This window comes from Scyliorhinus canicula, chromosome 8 (genome assembly GCF_902713615.1).
Source record: "Scyliorhinus canicula chromosome 8, sScyCan1.1, whole genome shotgun sequence".
Taxonomy (NCBI): domain Eukaryota; kingdom Metazoa; phylum Chordata; class Chondrichthyes; order Carcharhiniformes; family Scyliorhinidae; genus Scyliorhinus; species Scyliorhinus canicula.
This window is the reverse complement of record NC_052153.1, coordinates 100898706-100925878: the sequence shown is the minus strand read 5'-3', so window position 1 is coordinate 100925878 and position 27173 is coordinate 100898706. Positions and strand designations below refer to the sequence as shown.

General features: G+C 46.5%; 1 long non-coding RNA gene across 1 annotated transcript; it reads left to right on the top strand.

Moving 5' to 3' along the window:
* The first annotated feature begins 21520 nt into the window (after positions 1-21520).
* LOC119970001 lies at positions 21521-26443 on the top strand. The gene is made up of 2 exons (XR_005461508.1): positions 21521-21724; positions 24855-26443. It is a non-coding gene; the product is annotated as an uncharacterized LOC119970001 (long non-coding RNA).
* Positions 26444-27173: the final 730 nt, after the last annotated feature.

Here is a 27173-nt window from a genome sequence, read left to right as displayed (position 1 = left end):
ATGGGTTGGTGTAATGCCCCCCTGTGGTAGTGTCACCTCTGTGTGTATCGTCAATGCCCATTGGTTGTGTCCTATCTTACTGACCTATTGGTTGAGTGTCTGTGTGTTATGTCTCTGGTGCTCCCTCTAGTGTCTATCTAGTTCATGTGTATTTACATTAACCCCTTGTGTATTTACAGTGATGCATATCACCACATCCCCTCTTTTTTCGTGTTACATATTTTCTGTACACTGTTAAAGAATATTGAACAAAAAAACAGGTGGATAAGCGATGCTCTGTACAAGTTATGATAACAGTCATTAAACAATAAGTCCAACTTATATGTATGAGTCCAAAACCCATCAATTATCATGGTCGAATTTCTTTCTTGTTGGGTTGGTGAGTTGGTAATTTTGACGGTGGCATGTCCTTGGGAGCGCCAGCAGTGTCCCTGTGCATAAGGAACCAAGAAGTGGTCAAATCACTTTGTTGTCTGATTTGGAGTATTTTTTTCTTCCGATGCTTGTGATAGCGATGTTGGATAGCATCTGTCCTGAAAGCCAAGTTGCCTGTTGGTAGTGCAGCACACGTGAATTGGGAAGATGCATCGTCTTGTCACGGTATGTCATTGTACTGAGCTGAGCAGTAAGAGTGTACCTCATGGGCAGAGTTGTACCATGTCGTACCAGTGGTTGTGCCATAGTTGTTGTTGTCGTGCCTGTTGTCGGCGTTGTTGCCTTTGGTACGCTGCTGGATGTTGTCTTTGATATCGTTGTTGTGTTTGTTGTGCTCAAGGACCACACTCTGTGGATAATACGAGTCCTTCACACAGTTACTCGTGTCAGTGTGCTTTGTGGCATCTGCTGTTTTCTTGAGCGTGCCGTCACTGAGTTTGCGGCGCTCCCCGCCTGGAGTCATGTCCGGCTTACTTGAATCAGCTTTGGCGTTTGGTTGCTCCCCATCTGGAGTCTGGTCTGTTTCACCTGAGTCAGTGTTGGTTTGTCAATGCTCCCCATCTGGAGTCTGGTCTGTTTCACCTGAGTCAGTTTTGGTTTGTCGATGCTCCCCGTCTGGAGTCATAGCAGGTTCACTGGAGTCAGCTGAGGTTTCTTGATGCTCCACGTCCGGAGTCAAAACATTCAGGAATGCATTTGCTTGTGGAGAGGCTCGAGCGAATGGGGTTTGAAGTAACGTGGTGTCACCGGAGTCACCAGTGGTCTCACTGTGATCGTCGAGTGCCTCTGTACACACTAGCTGAGGTCTGTCACATTGCACATCTTGTATGGGAAGTGGGATGCTGTCGTCACTTGTATCACATACAGTGGATAGAGGCTCAAACAATGAGGGGGGACTGTCATAGTCGCTTTGTTGTTCACTTGAGCGTGGTAGACTGTCACAGTCGTCTTGCTGTTCACTGGAGCGTGGTAGACTGTCATAGTCTTCTTGCTGTGCACTTGAGCATAGCAGACTGTCATAGTCTTTCTGTTGTTCACTTGAACGTGGCAGACTTGCATCGTCTGCTGCTGGTTGCTCAAAGGAGGTTGCTACACCCTCATGGTCTTGTTCATGCAAGGACTGCGCTTTGGAGTCTTGCGTTGCTTCTATCGTGGAGGCTGTCCACAAGCTCGCTGTGGAGGCTTGTGTCATGCGACTCACTTCTTGTTCATGCAAGGACTGCGGTGTGGAGTCTTGCGTTTCTTCTATCGCGGAGTCTGTCCACGAGCCTGTCTTGCCTGTTGCCCACCAGATGCACCTGGGACGGAAGGGGGGGGGGGGGGGGGGGGGGGGGGGGGAGTCCGAGATGTCGCGATGTTCCGGGACCTCCCATACAGGGGGACCCGGAACGGTCCCCAGCACCTCCTCCTCCCTTGGGATGCCCAATGGCCCCCGGGCCTCTACATGGGTCGGGGATGCGAACGGACCGAGCACCCGACGCCCTCCCCCCCCCCCCCCCCCCCCCCCGACACCTGGCGCTGCCAGTCCTGCAGCCTGCCCTGGTATCAACAAGGGTCTGTAAGTTTGCAGCCATGGAGCTCAGGGAGTTGGCCATCCCTGTCTGTGTCTGGGTGACGCCGGCCAGCACCTGGGCAATGGCGCCGATGCCCTCAGCGATGGCCTGCAGAGACTGGGCCTTTGCCTGCAGAGACTGGGCCATTCATTGCCTGCTGAGACTGGGCCACGGCATTGAGCGCCTCTGCGATCTGCTGCTGGCTCTGGCTCATGGCTTCCTGTGAAAGGGCAGCCATGTCCTGGGCCACGGACGCCGCCTGCACGGAAAGCCCCAGGCCTTGCATACTGCTCCCCATGTCTGACACCGTTGCACCCATTGCCTCCACCACGGGCACCATACGTGCGGTGTCAGCCTGGATGGCACGCATGACCAGTACCGCTACCTGCTCCTGCACGCGGGTTGACTCCTCCATCTTCGTCTGCAGCTGCCGCAAGCCGTCCGTCACCCACTTCGGTCGTCCCTTGGTCAGTGACTGCATCTGGTCTATGGGTGGGTGTGGTAACTCCAGGAACACGGGACCTGTCTGGGCGGCAGATGGTTGCTCACGCCGGGCTTCCCTCTGACCGTCCGGCCCCTCGGCTGCTCCTGCCTCCACCTGCTGTACCGAGACGGCTGTGTTGTGCGCACCAGTTAGTGTCCCACCAGTATATGGGGGAAGGAGCATATGGGGAAGGGGGATATGGGAGAAGGGGGGATATGGGGGAAGGGGGAATATGGGGGAAAGGGGGGCAGGCAGTGGGGATTCTCACTTGGCGCTGCGCGATGGGTGGCCATTTTGCCGGGTCTCCGGGGGGGGTCGTCTTTTGTGCAGTGACGGCACGTGGCGTCACTGACCATGCACGCATCCGTGATGGGCAACACCGTCGCAAATGGCCTCACACCACTACTAGCCCATTCCCAGCCGGAGAATTCGCAATGTTTCGGGGGGCCCGACGCCGGAGTGATTCGCGCCATTTTTGGCGCCGGTTCAGGCCATCGCGCCGATTCTCAGAGAATCCCGCCCATGGTATGTTCACATTAAACCTGAAACTCCTTTCACGCCCTCCACCAACATTCTCAGCAATTCACTCTCTGCACCACATGCTGAAATGCCTCTCTCATTCCAAACACACTCAGCTTTTATCTTTCTCTCTTGAACCCACCATTCACAGCACTTTCTTCTTATATCTAAAGAAATCTTCCTCACTTCTTATTTGGCTTTACCGGCATTGCCTCCCCAACCTCATTCCACCTTCCATGTTCTCCAGCTCTCAATACATGCACGATATGCACAAGCCCTTAAATTTCCGCTTGCTTACCTTCCCAAAAAACCACTCATAAACTCTCAGCCTCTGTTTCTGCAGGGCAAACAATACATAATGCATGGAACAGAAGTTAGATCAGTGGAGGACTACCGAACATTGTTGCTCTAACCCAAACAAAGCAGAACACCCCCAACTCTTTATTTCAACAAAGATGCAGCAAGTTGCACAATGTCAAGATATTTTGTCAAGAGTAGCAACTGAAAAGGTGCAGCTTCTATCTTTCATCCTAACTTGTCCCTTTTCTTCTTCCTCCATCCTCTTCTCAGTGCTTGGACTAGGCAGAAGATGACACATTGGAGGGGAGTAGTGCACCCGATGGTGCATCATTACAGACTCCATCCCTGTCACGAACCAGCACAGACGTTTAAACTCTGTGTGGATTACACTGTGTTAGTCGGGTCTGCACGTGAGCAACAGTGCGTACTGTTTTTTTTAATCATAGAATTTACAGCGCAGAAGGAGGCCATTCGGCCCATTGAGTCTGCACCGGCTCTTGGAAAGAGCACTCTACCCAAGGTCAACACCTCTACCCTATACCCATAGCCCCACCCAACACTAAGGGCAATTTTGGACACTAAGGGCAATTTATCATGGCCAGTCCACCTAACCTGCACATCTTTGGACTGTGGGAGGAAACCGGAGCGCCCGGAGGAAACCCACGCACACACGGGGAGGATGTGCAGACTCCGCACAGACAGTGACCCAAGCCGGAATCGAACCTGGGACCCTGGAGCTGTGAAGCAATTGTGCTATCCACAATGCTACCATGCTGCTGCTGGTGAAGGACACAATCCAAGAGAAAGCTTTCCTCAGAGTGAAAGGTCATCTCCCAGTTCGACTTGAATGAGAAAAAGATGGGACCATTAGAGGCCATGAGAAAACTGCCTTCCTTGCACATCATTGAATTCTAAAGATCTTACCCAGCACAGTGGCTTGAACAAACAATGCAGCTGTAAATCCGTGACTTTTTTTCCTCGCAATCTTTAATCACTTGACACCTGCTCTTCAGTTTAATTTACTGCACTCCTCCCTTACCAGGAATTAAAATTGAAATCCTCGACACACAAGCACAACATACTTCAGACAAGGCGTGACTTTTCCGATGGGGATGCTGAAGAAGTTGCAGCCACAGTTTATCCAGAATGAAGCACCAAGTTGGAGAGTTGCAGCTCACCGGGTACAGTGCTCTGCAAGCGTTTGTGCAGACCACACTGATCCGACAGGACCTCGCTGAGAAAATAACTCTCCAAGGATGCTATTGGGCATCTTGGCCTTCTTTTATCATTTGTGGCTGAATTCTCCTCACTTGGTGGGTTTAGGATACAGGGAACCTGTGACACTAAGTGAAGTTTTTTCCTGAGGATCGCATTTGTTCTCAAGTTGAATTTGGAATATGATTCAGCCTGTAAATAGCTGCATCCAGTAAAAGAGCAATTTCATTTTGAGCAGTTAACGGATTATTTTCTTCAGTGGATTTTCATTATATGGCTCTGCAAGCCAAAAGGTTAAATTATTAAGAATGTGAGACCCAACACCAACCTTCTGCACATGTATCCATTCCTGGGTTAACCACAGAGGGTTTGGAGTCAGACAAGTAACCAATTCGAGGAGGGTTGGTCATCATAATATTTAAACAAGGTTGGGTGACTCAGGTTTTGGCAATGATTGGATTTACTGCTTTCAGCACAGGATTTCCAGGGCTCAGAAAAGCCAGGAGTGAAAGAGAAGCAGCTGCGAGGGGCAACAGCTAAGTGCCTTTCCAGTCCTGCATCTGGGGCAGGGGGAGCAGAATTGCTCTTCCCGAGCCTGAGCAAAACTGTATGAAATATCCAGGGACCATCACATGATCCCCATTTCTCCCCACCATGATCCTTTTTGTTCCCTTCACCCCATTATTGTTCTCCCTCCCTGTCCTGCATTCCCTTCACCCATTTCCTCCTCCAGAACATAAGACCATAAGGCATAAGAACATAATTAGGCCACTCGGCCCATCGAGTCTGCTCCGCCTATCTTAAAGGTCCTACTTTTTAGTTTAACTCCTAACTCCCGAAATTCAGCTTGTAGGGCCTCATCACATTTTTAACCTATATCTTTGGTGCCTATATGCACCACGACAGCTGACTGTTCACTCTCCCCCTCCAGAATGTCCTGCAACCACTCTAAGGTAGCCTTGACCCTGGCACCAGGGAGGCAACATACCATCCTGGAGTCTCGTTTGCGTCTGCAGAAATGCCTGTCTATTCCCCTTACAATTGAAGCCCCTATCACTACAGCTCTGTCACACTTCTTTCAGTGTCCTGTTCGAAGCATTTAATAAAATTTGGCTGAATTTATTGTAAAATATACTACTGCATATGGGCCTAATTTACTTGGAATATTTTGCAACTCTTAAACGTTTAATTAAAAAAAAATGACATGAAATTAATTTCAGCAATGACACTAGAGGTCAGCCCCACAGAATTAATAAGGACATCCACCTGGGCATCCCATGTTCATCAGAAGCAGCTGAACCGGTATTAACCTGATGTCACTCAGCCTTACAGTAGCTGACGTAATAACCATTGCATAAATTTATACATAATTTTGCAATGGGAGCTGCGCTTGTCATTTCTCTGGGTCTGCAGCATGAAAGGGGCATGGAGTAAAGGCTGGGGAAAGGGAAAGCTTTGACCAATATCCTGCATCGATTTGGAGCTGATATCCACTGTACTCCTTGATAATGACTGTAAACTATCTGGCAAGCCAGCCATTCTACCTGGCATCTTGGTGTATATACCCATCAGTACTCCTGCTGTATGCCACACTGATGAGGTACTCATCTAAGCCCCCTTTAGTAGGCTTGTCTGTGACCTCACTCTTCGGTCAGCTGGCATCTTGTCCTGGCTCAACCTTGCTGTTAATAGTACGTTACTTATATTAAGATAAACAGGAGAAAGGCATTGTTTAATTAAGTGATTAGAGTACTTCTAAAGAGAGGCTCCTGGGACCCTGGGTTGCTAGGTAGGAAGCAGACAGACTTAATGCTGCATTTGCATTCCCTTAACATTCAGGGCACACAAGTGCCAGGCAATCATCATCTCCAACAATAGACGGTCGCTCCTTGACATTCAATGGCATCACCATCACTGAATCACCCATTGTCAACATCCTGGGGGTTACCATTGACTAGAAACTGAACTGGACTAAACATATAAATAATTTGGCCATAAGAGCTGGTCAGAGGCTAAATATCCTACGGCGAGTCACTCACCTCCTGACCCCCACAAAGCCTGTCCACCACATGGACAAAAGAGCTGAATGCCAGAGGTGAGGTGAGAGTGACTGCCCTTGACATGAAGGCAGCATCTGACCCAGTATGACATCAAGGAGCCCTATGAAAACTGGAATCAATGGGAATCAGTGGGGAAACCTCTCCCACTGGTTGGATTCATGCCTAGCAGAAAGGAAGATGGTTGTGGTAGATGGAGGTCAATCATCTCAACTCCAGACATCACTGCAGGAGTTCCTTAGGATAATGTCCGAGGCCCAACCATCTTCATCCACTTCATCAATGAGCTCCCTTCCATCATAAGGTCAGAGGGGGAATGTTCACAGATGACTGGACAACTTTCAGCACCATTTACGACTCCTCAGATAATGAAGCAGTCCATGTCCAAATGCAGCAAGACTTGGACAATATCCAGCTTGGCATAACAAGTGGCAAGTAACATTCATGCCAGACAAGTGCCAAGCAATGACCATCTCCTACAAGAGAGGGTCTAACCATCGCCCCATGGCATTCAATGGCAATACCATCGCTGAATCCCCCACAGCCAACATCCTGGGGGTTACCATTGATCAGAAACTGAACTGGACTAGCCATGTTAATACTGTAGCTACCAGAGCCTATGGTGTGTAACTCACCCCCTGACCCCCACCCCCAACCCCCCACCCCCTGCTCCGAAACCCTGACCAGCATCTACAAGGCATAAGTAGGAGTGTAGTGGAATACTCTCCTCTTGCCTGGATGAGTGCAGCTCCAAAAACACTCAAGAAGCTCGACACCATCCAGTGGACTTCAATCCAATCAAAGCAGTGGGCTTGATTGCTACCATACAAACATTCAAACCCTCCACCATTGACAAAACGTGGCAGCCGTGTGTACCATCTACAAAATGCACTGAAGGAACTTGCTAAGATTCCTTAGACAGCACCTTCCAAACCCTGACCACTACCAACAAGAAGGACAAGAGCAGCAGATACGTGGGTACTGCACCACCTGGAGGTTCCCCTCCAAATCACTCACCACCCTGTCTTGGAAATATATCACCGTTCCTTCACTGTCACTGGGTCAAAATCCTGGAACTTCCTCCCTAACAGTACTGAGGGTGTACCTACACCTCAGGAACTCACTACCACCTTCTGGGGGCAGCACGGTAGCACAGTGGTTAGCACAGCTGCTTCACAGCTCCAGGGTCCCAGGTTCGATTCCGGTTTGGGTCACTGCTGGTGCGGAGCCTTCACGTTCTCCCTGTGTCTGGGTGGATTTCCTCTGGGTGCTCCGGTTTCCTCCCACAGTCCAAAGATGTGCAGGTTAGGTGGATTGGCCGTGATAAACTGCCCTTAGTGTCCAAAACGGTAAGGTGGGGGTTACTGGGTTATGGGGATGGGTGGAGGTGTGGGCTTGGGTGGGGTTCTCTTTCCAGGTGCCAATGCAGACTCAATGGGCCGAATGACTTCCTTCGCACTGTAAAATTTATGATTCTATGATTCTGAAGGGCAACTAGGGATAGGCAATTAATGCTGACCTAACCAGCAATGCCCACATCCCGTAAATGAATTTAAAAAAAACATTTGAGGCACAAGTCAGGAGTGTAATGGAATACTCTCCACTTGCCTGGCTGAGTTCAGCTCCAACAACACTCAAGGAGCTCAACACCAACCAGGACATAGCAGCCTGCTTGATTGGTATCCCTTCCACAGACATTCACTTCCTCTGCCACCAACAAACAGTGACACAGTGTGTACTATCACAATATACACAGTAGGGCAGCACGGTGGCACAGTGGTTAGCATTGCTGCCTACGGCGCTGAGGACCCGGGTTCGAATCCCGGCCCTGGGTCACTGTCCGTGTGGAGTTTGCACATTCTCCCCGTGCCTGCGTGGGTTTCACCCCCAGAACCCAAAGATGTGCAGGTTAGGTGGATTGGCCATGCTGAATTGCCCCTTAATTGGAAAAAAATAATTGAATACGCTAAATTTATTTAAAATAATGAGAAAAAAAATAATATACACCAGTATATCGTGGTGCAGACACACACTGATGGACACACACAGGGACCAATCAACATGTAAAAAAACCGCAGCCAATCACCAGTTAGAATACACACACTATAAAGGCAGAGGGCACCACGGGTCCCGCTCATTCTGGGTGCTGCCTCTGAGTGTAACAAGAACTCATCCAGCCCAGCACAGACTCACACCACGTGCTGAGAGAATCAACTGGTTTGGATAAGGCTTAGGTCTCTAATTTAAGTTAGCATCATTTCGACCCACAGTCATCGTGTGTTAGTTAGTTAGAAGTAGTTAATAAAATTGAGTTGAACCTTCATCAGTGTTGGAAGTGTCTGTTCATCTCTCAAGTCTACACTAGCCAACGCTTCATGTACCATCTACAATATTCACTGCAGCCACTACCATCGAAAAGGACAAGAGCAGCAGCTACCTGGGAACACCACCTGGACGTTCCTCTCTAGGTACTCGCCATCCTGGCTGTTTTGGGTCTCCTGTTGGATTCTCCATCCCCTCTGCACTTCCCGCCAATAATTGTTTTCGTCTTTTTAAAGTAGCATGTTCTAATCAAAGTGAGGAATGTTAGTTGTTTGAATATGGACCTCTTCACATTTCAAGCTCCCTTGGCTATGATAAAGAATCACATTAGTTGTTGCCTTTAGTTGTAGATTAAAATGTCATGTATCCTGCTGTAAAAGGTTGCCTCAGCCCAAATCCAGAAAAATATCATATACTGGTCATTCACTTTATGTAGGCCTCTTGCAGCCAGGGAAGGCTTTTCTTTCTTCAGGTGGGGCTGAATTTAAATCCCAGGGATAAAACCATGCATCTATCCACTGCAAAGTTTCGTTTACGCCCTCAGTGACACTCAGAAAGATTCAGATTTGTTGCATCTTTATTAATAGGATTTCAGTCAGGTAACCAAAATGCTGAACTTCCCCTAAGTGGCATTGAATCGGATTGCCACTCCGCTCCTTTTTACATTAAAATCTTTCCAATTCTTTCTTGCCTGACCTTCCGACCCAGGCCAGGTGAGAATTGTTCAGGGCAGTGCACTCCCAGGGCCTTCTATCGAGCGCTAAGAACTGGATGGAAGGTGGCCACGTCCCCTTTTTTATGGCGTCTGTTGCAGTAAACAGGGTAGTTTTGAAAGTCCAGCCACTGTCGAGCCAGGAAGAAGGTATGGTTGTCAGGTAGGAGATTAAACTTTGAAGGTTATTGGCATTTTAGTGGGTGGGGGTGGGTCAGGTAGTTGCAGGGGGCAGTTGGTGGGGGGTCATCGGCAGTCGGACAGAGTCAGATAGTCATTCAGATTTGGCCAGCCGGCGGAGGGTATGGCAGCTGGTGGGGTGATTAGTGGGCGGAGGGCAGGCAGCCTGAAGGGCCACCAGTTGAGGAAGTGTGGGCTAGGGATTATCATGATATGCAGACATGCCAATAATGATATACGGACAGGCAGCTAATGAACACAGAGAAGAGGACATGACCAATGAGTAGGCAGGACACTCAGAGGTGGTATCTCACTATAAAAGGCACGAGGCACTCACACTCCGTCTCTTTCCATAGACAGACAGCTAGAGAGTACATCAGGGTTGATCAACAGCATCACACCCAGCACGTGGCTTAGAGCAGACTGGTTTAGTTAGACTGAGTTACTACAGTTAAATTAGCAGGAGAGTCAAACTCATTTAAGAATTGTGTTGAATTCATATTGAACTCATTACAAAGTATGGACCTTCCTTTGTCAAAACATACATCAAGGAAGCAGCATATGCTACATGAAGAAGCATAACACAACAGGGATGAGGGCCTACAGTTGGGGCCAGACAGCCAAGGTGGGGTGAAGGGGGGGGGGGGGAGATGGGGAGGGTGGGTTGGATCAGACAGTTAGGGATGGGGCTGGATAGTCAGGTAGTCTGTGGTCAGGTTGGACAGTCAGGGTAGTGAATTGGACAATGTGGTCTGTGGACAGAGGGGATAAGGAATGGTGGTGGAATGAAGTACGGTTTGGTGTGGCCTTGTTGGGTAGTCAGGTTTGGGGATAGTTCTGGGGTCGAGTCTCATGGGGAGTAATCAGCGGGAGGAGGGAGCCCCCGGGGATTCAAGGGTTTGAGGGAAATCTGTGGAGGGAGGGTGTGACCTTTGATTGTGGGGAATCCCCAGGACTGTGGGAGGGTTTTGGGAGTCCCAAAAGCAGGTGAATCCTTTGGGGGTGGGAGTTCTGTCTTGGAGTTGGTGCCTGTGGGGTGGAGGGGGTTTCATGGGCAGCAGTTGAGGTATGGGCATGTCTTCTGGGGGCTAAGATGGTAGTCGGGGGGTGGGTGGGTGTGAGAGAGTGAAAGGGGGTAGTTGTGGGTGGTTGAGTCGCTGGAGTTTCAGGAGTTTGGAGCGAGTCCCTTGTTCGGTGTGCAATAGTTGTCCAGAGGCTAGAAATGGTTATAATTCTTCTAACTTTTTCTAGGTTACCAATACTGAAACAGTTGGGATCATTCTAATTTGTGATTTAAATCACATTTTTGGATGGTCTCCAATGCAGGGGCAATTTCCCATCAGAAGATTAAACTTCCCGAGCAATTGCTGTGCAAGCTTTCCCTGGAAACCTCTGGTGGGGTGGTTCTCCCGGTCACCTTTAAGGTATTCCCCATTCCTCCAGTTACACTGCTCTGGAGCTCGGAAATAGGACTAATGAACCTGTTCAATTTTATCACTAACTATGCTTCAAGTCTGCTAACTTTCTCTCATTGTGCAATGGCTAATATGTTTGTGCAAAATTCCTTGCTGTTCTGTTCTGTCGTAGTTATTAACCTATTTATTTTCAACAGACTAACAAATATTAAAACAATGCACAAATAAATTTTACACTAAAATGCTACAATAAATTAAAAGCCACAATATTTTATATAATATTTGAACATTTGTATTTTCTTTCAGCAGCTGTTCTAGCTTGTTGCTTGATTGTCAATATATTGTAGGATTCTGCTACCTACCCAGGCACAGACATGGCGAGGAAGATGACACTTTAATCATCAGTTGAATTTTAAGGTTTGATGAGAAAAAGAATGTTGGGAACAGAGAGGAATTTGCAGAAAACTGACAATAGGAGAACTGACTATTAAGAGTAGTGGCTTCATGACATGAAAAATGTGTGTTCAACGGAAAATTAGTAGCAGGGAGAATGATAAAACTGCATCATATCATACTGAAGTAGCAGCTAAATAGTTTAGAAAGATAGGTCTACACAAATGTAATAGTTTAGCTCTGTGTGAAACAAAACTGACCTGATGAAATGTCATGAACTTCATGTGTGATAATTCAATGTTGGGAATAAAAAGTGCACCACCACTATCTCTCTATCATTTTACATGAACTGAAATGTAACACCATTCTCAGATCAGACTGTGCCTTTTAGCAATAAAAACAGCAATCTTATTTTTCTACTGGACCAGTTACTGTGGATTTACTGAAGGAAAAATTCAAAAGGGTTCCTTGAGTAAAAGGATGTCCCGTTAAAAGTCAGGATGATCTTGCCACATTCTCCACAATTGTAGAGCGTAAGCAAGTGTAGAATAAAAAAGGCCATTCAATCCATGAAGTCCACTCCACTCAGTCCTTTCTTTTATAAATTTTACTTCATCCATTTAACCTCTAGGGGTAAAACCTTTATCTCACAAATATCTTACAACTATGCCCTCGACTCTGTGGCTGGGATTCTCCGAGGCGGAGAGGGGTTGGAGAATCCTCGGGGGGGGCGGGGGGGGGGGGGGGGGGGGGGGTCGAGAATCGGGCCCCCCCCCGCCCCGCACTGGCTTCCCCATTCTCCAGCGCCAATTCTCGGACGCCCGCAGGATTATGGAAATACGCCGGCTGTAGCGCATGCGCGAACTCGCACGGGCTGTTCCGTGCCAGCTGGAGCCGCGGGGACCACTCCGGCACCAACCCAGCCCTCTAGGAAGGGGAGAATTCCTCACTTTTGGGGACCGTTGACGCCGGAGTGGTTGGCGCCGCTTTTCACGCCGGCGGGGGACATAGCCCGATTATTAGAGAATCCCGCCCAGTGTCTATGTATTTACAATGTGAATTTATGTATGTAGAACATAGAACACTACAGCGCAGTACGGGCCCTTCGGCCCTCGATGTTGCGCCGACCTGTGAAACCATCTGAAGCCTATCTGACCTACACTATTCCATTTTCATCCATATGTCTATCCAGTGACCACTTAAATGCCCTTAAAGTTGGCGAGTCTACTACTGTTGCAGGCAGGGCGTTCCACACCCCTACTACTCTCTGAGTAAAGAAACTGCCTCTGACATCTGTCCTATATCTATCACCCCTCAATTTAAAGCTATGTCCCCTCGTGTTGGTCATCACCATCCGAGGAAAAAGACTCTCACTGTCCACCCTATCTAACCCTCTGACTATCTTATATGTCTCTATTAAGTCACCTCTCAGCCTTCTCCTCTCTAACGAAAACAACCTCAATTCCCTGAGCCTTTCCTCGTAAGACCTTCCCTCCATACCAGGCAACATCCTAGTAAATCTCCTCTGAACCCTTTCCAAAGCTTCCACATCCTTCCTATAATGTGGTGACCAGAACTGCACGCAGTACTCCAGGTGCGGCCGCACCAGAGTTATGTACAGCTGCAGCATGACCTTGTGGTTCCGAAACTCAATCCCCCTGCTTATAAAGGCTAGCACACCATATGCCTTCTTAACAGCCCTATTAACCTGGGTGGCAACTTTCAGGGATTTATGTACCTGGATGCCGAGATCTCTCTGTTCATCTACACTACCAAGAATCTTGCCATTAGCCCAGTACTCTGCATTCCTGTTACTCCTTCCAAAGTGAACCACCTCACACTTTTCCGCATTAAACTCCATCTGCCACCACTCAGCCCAGCTCTGCAGCTTATCTATGTCCCTCTGTATCCTATAACATCCTTCAGCACTATCCACAACTCCACCGACCTTCGTGTCATCTGCAAATTTACTAACCCATCCTTCTACACCCTCTTCCAGGTCATTTATAAAAATGACAAACAGCAGTGGCCCCAAAACAGATCCTTGCGGTACACCACTAGTAACTGAACTCCAGGATGAACATTTGCCATCAACCACCACCCTCTGTCTTCTTTCAGCTAGCCAATTACTGATCCAAACTGCTAAATCACCTTCAATTCCATACTTCCTTATTTTCTGCAATAGCCTACCGTGGGGAACCTTATCAAACGCCTTACTGAAATCCATATACACCACATCAACAGCTTTACCCTGATCCACCTGTTTGCTCACCTTCTCAAAAAACTCAATAAGGTTTGTGAGACATGACCTACCCTTCACAAAACCGTGTTGAGTATCGCTAATCAACTTGTTCTTTTCAAAATGATTATAAACCCTATCTCTTATAACCTTTTCCAACATTTTTCCCACAACCGAAGTAAGGCTCACAGGTCTATAATTACCAGGGTTGTCTCTACTCCCCTTCTTGAACAAGGGGACAACATTTGCTATCCTCCAGTCTTCCGGCACTATTCCTGTCGACAAAGACGACATAAAGATCAAGGACAAAGGCTCTGCAATCTCCTCCCTGGCTTCCCAGAGAATCCTAGGATAAATCCCATCTGGCCCAGGGGACTTATCTATTTTGACATTTTCTAAAATTGCTAACACCTCCTCCTTTTGAACCTCAATTCCATCTAGCCTAGTCGACTGTACCTGAGTGTTCTCCTCGACAACATTGTCTTTCTCCAGTGTAAACACTGACGAAAAATATCTATTTAATGCTTCCCCTATCTCCTCTGATTCCACACACAACTTTCCACTACTATCCTTGATTGGCCCTAATCTTACTCTAGTCATTCTTTTGTTCCTGATATACCTATAGAAAGCCTTAGGGTTTTCCTTGATCCTATCCGCCAATGACTTTTCGTGTCCTCTCCTCGCTCTTCTTAACTCTCCCTTTAGGTCCTTCCTGGCTAACTTGTAACTCTCAAGTGCCCTAACTGAGCCTTCATGTCTCATCCTAACATAAGCCTTCTTCTTCCTCTTGACAAGTGCTTCAACTTCCTTAGTAAACCACGGTTCCCTTGCTCGACAACTTCCTCCCTGCCTGACAGGTACATACTTATCAAGGACACGCAGTAGCTGTTCCTTGAAAAAGCTCCACATTTTGATTGTACCCATCCCCTGCAGTTTCCTTCCCCATCCTATACATCCTAAATCTTGCCGAATAGCATCATAATTGCCTTTCCCCCAGCTATAATTCTTGCCTTGCGGTATATACCTATCCCTGCCCATTGCTAAAGTAAACATAACCGAGTTGTGATCACTATCACCAAAGTGCTCACCTACATCTAAATCTAACACCTGGCCGGGTTCATTACCCAGTACCAAATCCAATGTGGCCTCGCCCCTTGTTGGCCTGTCTACATACTGTGTCAGAAAACCCTCCTGCACACACTGCACAAAAACTGACCCATCTATCGTACTCGAACTATAGTATTTCCAGTCAATATTTGGAAAGTTAAAGTCCCCCATAACAACTACCCTGTTACTCTCGCTCCTGTCAAGAATCATCTTTGCAATCCTTTCCTCTACATCTCTGGAACTATTCGGAAGTCTATAGACAACTCCCAACAGGGTGACCTCTCCTCTACTGTTCCTAACCTCGGCCCATACTGCCTCAGTAGACGAGTCCTCAAGCGTCCTTTCTACCGCCGTAATACTTTCCTTGATTAACAATGCCATACCCCCCCTCTTTTACCATCTTCTCTGTTCTTACAGAAACATCTAAATCCTGGAACCTGCAACAACCATTCCTGTCCCTGCTCTACCCATGTCTCCGAAATCGCCACAACATCGAGATCCCAGGTACCAACCCATGCTGCAAGCTCACCCACCTTATTCCGGATGCTCCTGGCGTTGAAGTAGACACACTTCAAACCAGCGTCCTGCTTGCCGGTGCCCTCTTTCGAACTTTTAACCCTATCCCTGACCTCACTACTCTCAACATCCTGTACACTGGGACTACAATTTAGGTTCCCATCCCCCTGCTGAATTAGTTTAAACCCCCCCGAAGAGCACTAGCAAATCTCCCCCCCAGGATATTGGTACCCCTCTGGTTCAGGTGAAGACCATCCTGTTTGTAGAGGTCCCACCTATCCCAGAATGAGCCCCAATTATCCAGGAACCCAAAACCCTCCCTCCTGCACCATCCCTGTAGCCACGTGTTCAACTCCTCTCTCCTTATTTCTCACTTCGCTAGCACGTGGCACGGGTAACAACCCAGAGATAACAACTCTGTTTGTTCTAGCTCTCAGCTTCCACCCTAGCTCCCTGAATTTCTGTCTCAAATCCCCATCTCTCTTCCTACCTATGTCGTTGGTACCTATGTGGACCACGACTTGGGGCTGCTCCCCCTCCCCCTTAAGGATCCCAAAAACACGATCAGAGACATCACGAACCCTGGCACCTGGGAGGCAACACACCAACCGTGAGTCTCTTTCGTTCCCACTGAACCTCCTGTCTGTTCCTCTAACTATGGAGTCCCCAATGACAAGTGCTCTGTTCCTCTTCTCCCTTCCCTTCTGAGCAACAGGGACAAACTCTGTGCCAGAGACCTGTGCCCTATTGCTTACCCCTGGTAAGTCGTCCCCCGCAACAGTATCCAAAACGGTATACTTGTTATAGAGGGGAACGACCACAGGGGATCCCTGCACTGCCTGCCGGTTCCCTCTCCCTCCCCTGACGGTAACCCATCTACCTTCTTCTTTTACCTGAGGTGTGACTACCTCCCTATAACTCCTCTCAATAACCTCCTCCGTCCTATGTTTTTTCATGTATGGAACGATCTGTCTGGGCCTTACGCAGAATAATAGTTTTCGCTATACCTCGGTACATGTGATAATAAATCTAATCCAATCCAATCATAATGAATGGCGGAGCAGGCTCGAAGGGCCCAATGGCCTCCTCCTGCTTCTATTTTCTATGTATGTTTCTATGTACCCCCCACCCCCAACCCCCTCCCTCCCTTCCCTCCCCGTTCCTTTTTCCTCTCTGCCCCATGGCTCGCTCATGTCTTCCCCACCCCATCCCCCACCCCTCTCTATGAAGTGCTGTCTTTGAATGGGATGTAAAAACAAAGCCCAGTCTAAACTCTCAGATAAACATAAAAGATCCCTTGGCAAAATTTCAGTGATGTGCAGAGGGGCTTATCCCTGGTCTCCTTACCAATATTTATCCCTCGATCAACATCATAAAAGGGATTATCTATCCATTATCACACTGCTATTTTTTGGGAGCTTATTGTGTCTAAATTGACTGTCATGTTGCCTCCATTACAATAATGAGTACATTTCAAAAGTACTTAACTGGCTGTGAAGCACTTAAGGATATCCTGCGGTCATAAAGGTGTTATAGAAATGAAAGTTATTTTTATCTCAAAAAGGATATTGCATTTTTTATAGTGCCTCAAAAAAATTTTCCATGTATCATACCAGAACGGAGGGATTACAGCTGTTGCAATGCCAGGTTCCTCAATCTCTATTCCTCTGGCTGGCTGCATCTGGATCTGTCCTGCCTGGCCTCATGTCTTTGCACCCCCCCACTGTGCTAGTCCTCATCCAGACCAAGGGGCACTTCCAGCAAAATGACCATGGCCAAATACTCCCTTTTGCCTGATAACACCTATAAGGTGAGCTGGTACGACACTTATTTTAGGTGATATCTTCAAATAATTTGCATAATTATGCAATCATTTGCATAACTATGTGGCACGGTGGCACAGTGGTTAGCACTGCTGCCTCACAGCGCCAGGGACCCGGATTCAATTCCCTGCCTTGGGTCACTGTCTGTGTGGAGTTTGTACGTTCTCCCCATGTCTGCATGGGTTTCCTCCAGGTGCTCCGGTTTCCTCCCACAGTTCAAAGGTGTGGGGGTTAAGTGGATTGGCCATACTAAATTACCCTTAGTGTTTGAAAGGTTAGTTGGGGTTATTGGGTTCCGGGGATAGGGTGGGCTGGGGGCCTGGGTAGGTTGTTCTTTGGAAGGGTCGGTGCAGACTCAATGGACCGAATGGCCTCCCTTTGCACTGTAGTGATTCTATGATTCTATGACTCCAAAGATAATTAAATAATCTCTTCAATCTATCCCCTAAACTCAAGTGTTGAGCCAACAGGCTGTTCAAAGTGATTAGACTACTTGTTAGTGATAATGTGGATACTCAATTACTATAACTGAACACTTTTACAACTTTTCCATGCACAGAGGCGTGTACAAGACACAGGAATCATTCACAAGTTATGCTTGTACTTTTCCGAATAGGACAATCTCCTGTAGTCTGTAAATTGTAGTTTTTGAAGCAGTAACGACAGATTCAAACCTTAGCTCAATCAAATACTCAATTTTCAGCAGCACTGATCAAACTCTTTGCAAGTTCAGAAATGCAATAAATTTTCTCCTACTTGCTAATTTGAGGCACCTTCATAAAGTCAACATATTATTGATCCTCAGAAATGCAACGATAGGTGTGAAAATAATTTTGCTCCCTCGCGAGCCTCCATTCATGACCTCGTTACTCACAATAGCTTCCATCATCTGTTTTCTATTCAATACAAGTGTTATTGTTTGGTCTAAATGCTTTGGGTGAAGCTGATCCTGCACATAGTTCCTTCATGCTGTTAGTTTGCAATGCTTGTTGGTTTATATGACAGTGACATTGAGTTTTATGACAAATGGAGATTTTTCTTTTGGTTCCTTGCTGGAGCAAAGACAATATAAATCCACTGTAAAATGCTGCATTACTGCTGCTCTCACAGTGAAGTGTGGTACTCTGCTAGTAGATCGATACTGGAATTGTAGTGGTATATTTACAATTGGAGAAATGTTGGCATAGTACTAACATGCGGATATAACAGAAGAAATAATTACTAAAGGAAAAGAGAATTTAATTAATAATTTCAAAACCCATGTTTATTTCTCTGAGCTAAACATAAGAGCTAGGGAGACAGATCCATAACTTTAAGGGCGCGATTGAACAGCTTCATCGCGCCCAGCTCGGTGACATGATGAAGCTGTTAAATCCCACCACAGCCCTCTTGCGAGATTTGCAATGCTCGGAATGCCGTGCAGGTCTAATGAGGTCTTTGCTCATTTAAATATGTCAGAGCCCAATTTTCCCGAGGTCTGGGAACGAACGCCCGTGCCTGGGGGATGTCGCCATGCAGCTGTTTAGAACTAGTCCACACAAATGTGGACCAGATGTAACATCGCCTGAAGGGGCTTCCCAGGTCTTCGGAGAACCCCGGGTGGTCGGGCTCTGGACAGGGTGGTACCCTTACAATCTCACTGTCAGCTGGGCACCTTTGATCTGCCAGCCTGGCACCTTGGAAGTGCTCCTGGGGCACCCTGGCAGTGCCACCCTGGCTTTGCCAAGGCACCTGAGTGGCACCACCAGACTGGCGGTGTACTATCAGGGTGCCAAGCTGGCAGTGCCAAGATGTCTGGGTGCCAGGTGACCCATGCTAGGGATCAGGTCGGGGATGCCATGCCCTTAAAGAAGTGGGGTGAGGGGGAGCTCGAGGACCCTCTAAGAGGTGAGTTGGAGGGGGGGGGGGGGGGGGGGGGGGGGAGTGGGATCCGGACACCACGGTGGGATGCTGAGGAAATTGAAGGATCGGGGTGGCATTAAGAAATGATGCCCCAATATCTTCCTGCACTGACGAGCTGAGCCAAGGCCAAAAAATATATAAATATAAATATAAATATAAAAAAAATATATAAATATAACTGAGCTTTTAACATATTAATAAAATAGTCGTTTGGCCATACAAACCTCGTTATTGCTGAAAAAAGAGACATGCTATAGAAGTTTTTTGTCTTGCCCTCATCACGACAGCTCCAGAACAACAATTTATACTACATAAGAATAGAATGCTGATTGTCTGACAAGTGGACTTTTATTAGTAGATGCATTGCCATAGCGAATGCAGCAGAAACAGTTAACTGTGAACTGCTAAGTTTTGGTTTCAAATTGAAACCAGACAGGGTGATGCTGATTGGCCAAAATATTTCTATTTGTCCGGGGAATGAACAAGGGAATGGCTGTCCCCAAGCTTTTGTTTTGTTGGGAAATGTGTAAGGCAACTGGCACAATATTGACCATACTCAACAACCCCATGTTTCCAAAACTCAAAACTTAATGTCCAACATTCGATGTGATATGATTGGACAACCCTTGCAAAAAACCCTGATTATGCTAATAATCACACTAAAAACAAATCAAAATGATCATAATGTGGCTCACACTTTTAAAAAACTAATTCATGGGGTGTGGGCTTCGCTGGCTGGGCCAGCATTTATTGCTCATCCCTAGTTGCCCTTGAGAAGGTGGTGATCTGCCTTCTTGGACCACTGCAGTCTATGTGGTGTAGGTATACCCACAGTGCTGTTAGGGGGGTGTTCTAGGAATTTGACCCAGCGACAGTGAAGGACCGGCAACATATTTTCATGTCAGAATGGTGTGTGGCTTGGGGGGGGGTACTTCCAGCTAGTGCTGTTCCCATATTTCTGCTGCCCTTTTCCTTCTAGAGTATAGTCATGGGTTTGAAAGGTGCTGTCTAAAGAGCCTTTGAGTTGATGCAATGCATTGTCGATGGTGCATACTGCTGCCACTCTGCAGTGGTGGTGGATGGAGTGAATGTTTGTAGCTTTGTCTTGGATGGTGTCGAGCTTCTTGAGTGTTGTTGGAGCTGCACTCATCCAGGCAAGTAGAGAGTGTTCTTGTCTTGTGCCTTGTAGATGATGGACAGGCTTTGGGGAGTCAGCAGGTGAGTTACTCTCCACAGGTTTCCTAGATTCTAACCTGCTCTTTTTTTTCATAGAATTTACAGTACAGAAGGAGGCCATTCGGCCCATCGAGTCTGCACCGGCTCCTGGAAAGAGCACCCCACTCAAGGTTAACACCTCCACCCTATCCCCATAACCCAATAACCCCACCTAACACTAAGGGCAATTTTGGACACTAAGGGCAATTTATCATGGCCAATCCACCTAACCTGCACATCTTTGGACTGTGGGAGGAAACCGGAGCACCCGGAGGAAACCCACGCACACATGGGGAGGATGTGCAGACTCCACACAGACAGTGACCCAAGCCGGAATCGAACCTGGGACCCTGGAGCTGTGAAGCGATTGTGCTATCCACACAGCTACAATACTGATATGGTTAGTCTAGCTCAGTTTCTGGACAATGGCAACCCAGGATGTTGATAGTCGGCGATTCATCAATGATAATGCCATTGCATATGAAAGGGCATTGGTTAGATTCTCTCTCGTTGGAGATGTCATGGCCTGACACTTATGCATGCTAGAAGCTGCATATGTACACATGTAGGGCCCGTCCATGCATTATTCTTTTGCAACTGAATAAAAGTTCAGGGGACAGCCATTCTCTGGTTCATTCTCCTTGGTGAAAGCGTCCTGCCTGTTTATTCCCTCATTTCTGCTAACTTTTATTTTGCCGTTATCATTTTTGATCCATGGGTGATTAATGGACATGTATCTTTAAGTCAAACATCAGAGAGAATAAGGAATTCAGAGGCTACGGGAGAGAACACTCTGCTAGTCTCTGCTAGTTTGAACAGGAGCGTCAGACATTTTCGGCATCAGAGAGAGAGATGGGGTGGGCATTAAATTGCACCCTAGGTCTTTGTTCCCTGAGATTGCCTTTCGGATTTGAGGTTTTTTGAGGTTTCCCCCAATATGGGTGCACTGCCTGCATTGCAGCACAATGGAAATAATTTGATTGATTGGCTGGTGCCAATGTATTGGCCAAAATGCCATATCTGCCTGGTAACAGGTGGTGATTGGATCCTATCCCAGTGGGACGGTTCTCAGGGACCTGAGTGAGATTTGAGTCCTAGATGCAAAGAGACAAGAACCTGCTTTCTTTCCCTCTCCAGAAATGCTGTGAGTACTGTATTCCTGAAGCTGCTGTGAACATGAATGAATGAATCTACAGAGGAATCATTACAGGTTGCAAACAAGGACAAGTACCTTCTCTCTCGCTCCAGAAAGACCCTGAGTTCTATATTTCTGAAACTATGGCAACCTGACTGAATCTACAGTAAAACCTCAAACTGAAAGTAACGTTTGAATAGGGGTAAGGAGCAAAAAAACCCCATCAGAAACAAAGACTCTTTTATTCCTTTTACTTATGAATTTTTAACCCTTCCTTTCCCTCTGTGTTTGGCTATCTTGTGTGTGTGTGTGTGTGTGTGCAGAGGGTGGTGGGCAAGTTAAAGTGGGAATGAAGAATTAGATCATAGTTTTTAAAAATAAATTTAAAATACCCAATTCTTTTTTTTCCAATTAAGGGGCAATTTAGCATGGCCAATTCACCTACCATTTTGGGTTGTGGGGGTGAGACCCATGCAAACACTGGGAGAATGTAAAAAAATAGATCACAGTTAATCAATTGTATTTGCTGCATATTTCATTACAGTTTTTGTTATTGATAAAAAATAATTGCGTTTACATTTACAAACCTGGGTTCTGTAATTATTGGGCAGCCAAGGGTCAAAGATTTTGGGTATTTCTTTAAGAATTATTGATTGGTTCACTTGTGTTATGGCTCCGTGTGAAGTGGGTCTGGAATTGTCCAGGCACTTAGCCCAGGGTGTCATGACAATGCAATAGCTGTGCTGATGAGTGCAACAACAAGAAGCAGTAATATTAATAAAATATCATGAAGAATGGAATTGGCCTGATTAGATAATTATATATTTGTGGAGTGCCATTAAATGAAAAATAAAAGAAAGATGTGCATCTATTTTCATGACCACAGGCATCTCAAAGAGTTCATACCCAGTTAAGTACTTTGGAAGTGTAGACACCTGGGTGAGATTCTCTGGCCTCTCCGCAGCATGTTTTTTGGCTGCCAGAGGCGCATGGGATTTCCCATTGAGTCCATCCCATGTCGTGGGGAAATCCACAGCGCTCCTCCACTCCCGTTGGTGTGAACAGTCGGAAGATCCTGCACATTGTTGTAAGTTAGGGATTGTTGAATGAGTAGGTTTTTAACTAAATTGTTAAAATAATTTTTGAAAGGTTTTCTCAGAATATTTTGGCTTCCACCTTCGCTCCATGTGCATACCCCAACCTTTAATTTGCTCCAAATAAAAATTTTAAAGTGACTTTAATTTACAGCTCATACATCAGTGATTGTAAATAGATGGGGGAAGCTGTGCAAATCCTTTAATCTGATTGGCTGCCTGGACATCATAATGCCATCACTCCAGTTCCATGCTGTGTATGTCCAGTAAAGAACACTGCAATTAATTACAGCAATGGAGGTGACACTTCCTACCAAAGAGACCACTTGATTCTCTCAGTTAGGCTTAATTCGAGGTTAGCAGCAAGCACCATTATTTCATTGCTAACCAGAAACTCGGGAACAATGTTAATATTTTTGGTTGCTTTAAGAAGATTAAGCAAAGTCCATGGTAGAGTTGATCAAACATACCGGCCTAGAAATTGGTGATGGTCCATTATAACCAATGCAATGCAAACAAAAGGGCCGAGGTTGGCCTGAAATTAAGCCTTCAGCCTCATTTGCATTTTTTCACAAGTTGCTGATACCTATTACACCTCCACATAAACTGATCCATTCTGTACCGTTGGCTATCAATCCGCCTGCCGGGATCCTGGCCTAATAACAGAATTCCTGTGAGCCTTGCAAGAGTTTGAGTCTCCAGTTGCACCTTGTAAGTTTAGTGGCACCAAAGGGGCAGGGTCAAGGATGGAAACTCCCTAGTTTATAGGGCCTCTGCCCTCAAAAGGACCTTGTTGCATCTTTGGTTGCCGTATACCAGCTGAGAACATGTGTGCTGGCAAGCAGATGGGATTTGATGCTATGAATTTATTATGCTGGAAGAAGAATTTTTTTTAGTGATATTTTAATACCCTCCTTATAAAAAGGGAGCAGAGGAAGCAGGTGGATGTGGGGATTGCAGATCAGTACTCTGTCTGAGGGTGGGCCTGGCAGTCTCTTGCATCTGGTAGCAGTTGCTAGATTTTGTGGCCACTTGGGGATGGCAGACACCTCTAATGGGTCTGGTATGCTAATGAGGTAACCTTTTCCTGACCTCCCTCATAATCCTGTAGGGTCAATGGCAGGAATCAATAGTGGACAGATTACTGTAATAACTGCTCGGAGTTCATGGATTTTCTGGATCAGTATGTCTAAAAATGAATAGGGATGAAAATAAACACCGTAAGTATTAAAATAGCATTTATAAACAGTCAAATCTTTTCAAACATAGCTGAAATGTGACCAGCCATGTATTTAACCTGTAATACAATGCCATTAATAAATTAAAATGTTGGGACTGAATTAAGATGTTAGATTTAGTTTAATTACCAATGACCTGATATGTTTAGAACCTAATTTCTATATTTAATGTGAACGTGACCAAGAATGACCAAAACGTAGGGTAAATAACTTCAAAAATATATCCACTTCTTATCAAATGAAAATTTTGTCCCATCTCTTTTCCAAATTATTAGGATTAATAGCAGTTCAGTTTTGGGAAGGTACCGTCTTTTTTTGATTTCTTAAATGTCTGCTGCTTCATTCAGTTTTCTTTCTGTTTTTATTCATTCTCATTTGGACTATGAATATTTTTAATATCAGAAATTGAGCTGCTAACACCTGTCTTGTACAAATATTTTCTCAGCCATAAACCAATACGATGAAAAGACACAGCCATTACCGTTATGTTTGACGAATATGCTTGTTGTGTTGTGCTGACAAGTCCAGATTATACCAAGTATGGTATCACAGTGTATTTGATTACCAGGGACATTGGCTCAGCAAGACAGGAGTCTGTCACTGCTGCAGCCAAAACATGTTCCTGACAAATTGCCACTTCGTTTCATCTTTGCAGTGAGAGAAAAAAAAGGTTATTTTTCTCCACACCAAAAGAAAGGAAGGCAGTTTAGGGATTTACAGATACTGTGTAATTTATGGAAAATGTTTTTCATTTTTTAGATTTCAGCTCAAATCATTTTCACAATTTTCAAAGAGCATGCAAGTAGAAAATAGTTTTGATATCCAACACTACAGTTTCTTCAATGATTAAATGCTGAAGACTTATTAAATGTGAGCGTGCTAGCAGGGATCTGAAAGATTCCTGGCAGGCGCACACAGAATACTTTATTTTTACATTGACCCTTTACATTGATTTCAGTACATTTTTAAAAAGTATATGTATTATGATTTTACATTTCAGAGAATAACGCAACAAAGTTACAAACTAATACATTGCCATAAACAAAAAGAAGAAAACAGCTTAACACACAGGAGCCTGAGAACGACATCACAACTGGCCTTGATACAATCATTGGACAAAAACTGGAGACTCGAATGGTCCCACCAGAGTCCGAAGGAGGAGCAGGATAAAGTTAAGGAGACATGGAAAAATGGTGCACACCCTCCTGCACCGCACAAGTCCACAACCATCATAAAAAAATCAGGATAAATTTCCTGCGGCGCGATCAAGCTTGCACCAATGCACAACTCCCTCAACCCCAGCAGCGTAAAGGCATCAACGACCCATCACAGTCTCTTCTTCTCAGACATCAAACCCAACTGCACCAAGTAGAAGCCAAGAATGGATTCATCATAATCAGCCTCATGAAAAACAAAGAAAATACATGGTAACCCCAGTTCTAAGGGGAGTTACATACATGACATACAACACAACTGAACCCCAATCTGGCTCAGAGTAGAACCAAAGTCATTCCATACATATGTGGAGAGAGCACCAGCAGCAACATATTCATATTGCGATCAATCCTTCAGGGTTATCTGAAAAATGGAAGGAAAGAAGGACTAGAACCACCAGACCTAACCCACCAGCTAATAAGAGCTCAGGACCCACCCCAGGTCCATTGCCACCCCAGCGCCCATGAAGCACCTACCAACAAGAGGGGAACAAGTCACTCAATCAACAAGAGGGCTTCCCACCCTCTGGGAAATCCATAGGACAATAATCAAGGCATAAAACTAGGATAAATACTCCAACCCCAGCCGAGAGGGGACCCCTTCCCGAGTAGATTGGAATCATCAAGATACTCAGCAACTGTGGGCACCTTGGGAGGGAGGGCTGACTCTCTCTTCCCTGGCACCATAAGGCTGCCACCCCTCACCCCCGCTCCCCCACAACCATCGTGCCAGACCATGCTAAGAACCAGCACCACACTCACCTGCACAAGAGGAAGAAGAGAAGAAACCGCCAAAGCGACTCAAGGTGACCATCATCGCAGAAAAGATTCCCAGAGCAGTCCCACACCTTAACAGGCCAGTCACCATTGCCAATCCAACTTCACCGAGTGCCAACATTAAACTTAACATTCTGGTAGCTCAGGGAAAAAATAAAGAGAGAACCCAGGTTGGATCAAACCCCCGGGCCTCCCAGAAAAGAAAAAGAAGGAAGAAAGAACAAGAATTACCAGGACTAACCCATCAGATACCAGAGGATTGGACCCAACCCAGACCACATACTATCCTAACGTCTGCCAAGCATCCACCAATTAGGAGAACACGCCGTTTGCTCAACAAAAAAGTGCCCCAGCCCCAGGGGGACAACAGGACAGCCACTAAACACAGAACTCGGTCCATCCCCAAGCGCTCGTGCACAAGGAAGTGAATCTCGCCTCCCAGAATACCTCACAGGCACCCCCAAAAAGGGATACCTCAAGCCTCCAGAGACAATAGGACATCAATGGTGGCACTGGGCCTGCCTAGCTCAGCACCATCCAAAATACAAGAATCTATATGCGTTGTTCCTTGTGTCTTAATAAAGCTCGTAGTCTCAAAGTTGGAGTAGATGCTTTATTGTGAATTTGTTCTGTCTTCAGAGCTTAAGTTATAGCTACCTCAAATGCTGCCTGCCTGTGCCTGTGTCTTGCTACCAGTTCTCCCTTCCATGAAGTGTGTCTTCATTTCCTGTCCCTCTGTATTTATAGCTCTCCCGTGCTCCCTCTAGTGCTTGCTCGGTTGTATTGCATCTACACTGATACACAATCACCACACTATACGCTCCGGACCTCCAATATACTCCAGAAACCAACACCCCAGCTGAGCCCGAAACCCCTCCAACCCCATCCAGGGCAAGGGGCTGGTTTAGCTCTCTCAGCTAAATCGCTGGCTTATAAAGCAGGCCAAACAGGCCAGCAGCACGGTTCGATTCCCGTACCAGCCTCCCCGGACAGGCGCCGGAATGTGGCAACTAGGGGCTTTTCACAGTAACTTCATTGAAGCCTACTCGTGATAATAAGCGATTTTCATTTCATTCATTTTCATGTGCTATCCCCGCTCACGCTAAGAAGGGAAGAATAATTACTCCAGCCATTGCTGGGAGAAGAAGAACCATCAAGACACCCAACAATTGGGCATCCTGGGAGGGAGGGTCAATTTCTTCCTCCCCGGCACCACTAGGAAACCACGCCCCCCCCCCCCCTCACCCCCCCCACCACAAACGAAAACACGCCCCCCGCACCCCCCCCCCCCCCCCCCCCCCCCACCCTGAACTATCGGCCAGAAAAGG